We start from the raw sequence: 3287 nt of genomic DNA on the forward strand, positions 1-3287 counted from the left end.
AGATTCGTGGGTATAGCTGAGATAACAAAAAAAATGGCGAGGTCCGACCCGACCATAACTTTCACAGGAGAACACATGGAGGGAATCAGTTGGCCACATGATGACGCCATCGTGCTGCAGATGATAATACAGGATCGGCCCATCCATAGAATTCTGGTCGACACCTAGGCTTCAGTCGACCTGTTATCATATCAGACCTTCAAATAGTTCGGTTTGGAGGACGAAAGCCTCACTCCGGATGGAACAAGCATGTATGTATTCTTGGGCGCAGCAGCAAGGATCGAAGGAAGCATAAGGATGCCAGAAACGGCAGGAGAGTACCCTAACAAAGTCACCATCGAAGTAAATTTCATGGTGGTAAGGACTGTCTTGACTTTCAACATCCTGGGCAGACCAGCCTTGAATACCCTCGGGGCCGTGGTATCTACTAAACATCTAAAGATCAAGTTCCCGACCCCCAACAGAGTGGGGGAATGCTAGACCGACCAGCAGAAGTTGAGAGAGTGCTGCGCAACCTTCGTAAAGAACAAGAACGATTGCGGTGGCATGGTCTTAACCATTGAAGTGCCTGACCATAGAGATGAGCTCGTTGCCCTGAGAGGGGAGCTAGTAGAAGAGGTTATTGCAGTCCCAATTTGTGGGGAGAACCCGGACCGAACTGTCTAAGTCAGAAGTCAGTTAAAGGAGGAGGAAAAAACCAAAATGGTAGCGTTCTTATGGGCAAAATGTAGACATTTTTTCCTGGTCCACGGCAGACATGCCGGGAATCCCTAGAAATATCGCGGAGCACAGGCTTAACATCAACCCAAAAAATAGGCCGGTGGAACAGAAGAGAAGAAACTTCGCCTCGGAAAGGGTACTAACCATAGAGGTAGAAGTGCAGAAGTTAAAAGACTAGGGATTCATTCAAGAAATAGAATTCCCGACCTGGCTCTCTAACATAGTCATGGTCCCGAAGTCCAATGGTAAGTGGAGAATGTGTGTTGATTTCACTGACCTAAACAAGGCATGCACAAGGATTGCTACCCCCTGCCCCGCATAGATCAGCTCATCGACGCAACTGCAGGACATGAAATGCTCAGTTTCATGGACACATACTCGGGTTACAACCAGATAATGATGAGCGAAGAGGATCAGGAGAGCACGGCCTTCCGAACTGAGCAAGGAAACTTTTACTACAAAGTAATGCCCTTTGGGTTAAAAAATGCGGGGGCAACTTATCAGAGAACGATCAATCACCTGTTCAAACCGCAAATCTAGAGAAACATGGAGGTTTATGTAGATGACATGCTTGTTAAAAGTATCCGAGCCGACCACCATCTGACCGACCTGGAAGAAACATTCCAATGTTTAAGGACGAACAGGATAAAGCTTAACCCCGAGAAGTGTGTGTTCGGGTGGCCTCCGGGAAATTCCTTGGGTTCATAGTATCGAAAAGAGGAATAGAGGCAAATCCAGAGAAGATAAAGACCATGCAGGATATGGAACCACCCCAAACCGTGATGGAAGTACAGAGACTGATAGGGAGAGTTGTCGCCCTTAATCGGTTTGTCGCTTGAGCCGGGGACAAATGCCTACCCTTCTTTACAACTCTGGAGAACCTCAGAACACCTAAGGATTTCAGGTGGATAGCAAAGTGTGAGGAAGCCTTCGAACAGTTGAAAGAATATTTGTAGCAAGCTCCACTATTGTCCCGACCCATCTATGGAGAGGAACTATAGTTATACTTGGCTATATCAGAGGTAGCAATAAGCGCGGCTTTAATCAGGGCGGATGGGAGTACACGGACTCAACTGCCGATCTACTATGTCAGCCACGTACTACTAGATGCAGAGACCAGATACCCACAGGTCGAAAAGATGGCTTTCGCCTTGATAATAGCCCCGACCCTATTTCTAGAGCCACTCGATCATAGTGCTGACCAACCAACCATTAAAGAAGGTTCTACATAAGCCCGACCTGGCAGGACGTTTGGTCGGGTGGGCAGTCGAGCTCAATGAGCATTACATTGACTATAGGCCGAGAACGACAATCAAGGGGCAAAGCCTAGCGGATTTCATGGTCGAGTGTACTCAGGTGGAAGATGAAGCAGAGGTGGCCGACCCGAACTCATGGCTACTATACGTCGATGGATCGAGTAACTCTGCTGGAAGTGGGGCAGGCTTGATTTTGATAAGTTCGAAGGGTTTCAGGATCTAGTATGCCCTCAGGTTTGAGTTTCCAGCATCAAACAACGAGGCAAAATATAAAGCACTGTTAGCTGATCTAAGAGTAGCCCGGTCAGTTAAGGTCAGGCACTTGATCGCCCATAGTGACACTCAACTGGTGGTCAACCAAGTACAGGGAAACTATGAAGCAAAAGAAGGAAGAATGGTAAAATACCTAGAGAGAGCTCGGGAACTGATCTCGATATTTGACTACTTTGAAATAAAAAACATCCCTAGGAGCGAGAACGGGTTGGTAGATGCGCTTTCTAGACTAGCCACTGCAGGATGGGCAAACCTTGATCGTACGGTATACTTCAAAGTCCTGGAACAACCCTCACACAAGGGAGAGCCCCGAGTGATTATGATTGAAGAAGGTCCAAGCTGGATGGACCCGATCATCGCATACCTAAAAGAGGACATCTTGCCACCTGACCGAGCTGAGGCACAGAAGGTAGTAAGAAGGGAAGCACGGTGTACTCTGATAGATGGGGTGTTGTATAAGAGGTTGGTAAGTTCACCCCTTTTGAGGTGCCTTAGGCCGACAGAGGCCTGATACGCTTTGGCGGAGGTACACGAAGGCATCGGTGGTAATCACTTAGGAGGTCGGGCATTGGCCTACAAGATACTATGGCAAGGCTTCTACTGGCCCAAAATGCAGGAAGAAGAGGTAAATTATGTAAAAACCTGTAAACAGTGTCAACTGTTCGCCCCGGTACCACACGGACCAGCAACTCCACTGACTTCGATGCTCAGCCCAATACCATTTGCCATGTGGGGAATGGACCTGCTCGGGAATTTTACCCCGGCCTCAGGAAATAGAAAATACCTTGTGGTTGCCATACACTATTTCACTAAATGGGTCGAGGCCAAACCCCTGGCAACCATCACGGAGAAGAACATAGAGAAGTTCTTCCACGATAAGGTAATATATCGGTTCAGTCTCCCGAAGGTGTTACTTACTGATAACAGGAAGCAATTCGATAACCCAGCATTCAGAGCCTTCTACGAGCACTACCACATTGACTTCAGAAGAACGACTGTGGTGAACCCTTAGTGCAACGGGCAGGTAGAGGTCACGAA

The sequence above is a fragment of the Telopea speciosissima genome, chromosome 5 (assembly GCF_018873765.1).
Source record: "Telopea speciosissima isolate NSW1024214 ecotype Mountain lineage chromosome 5, Tspe_v1, whole genome shotgun sequence".
Taxonomy (NCBI): Eukaryota; Viridiplantae; Streptophyta; class Magnoliopsida; order Proteales; family Proteaceae; genus Telopea; species Telopea speciosissima.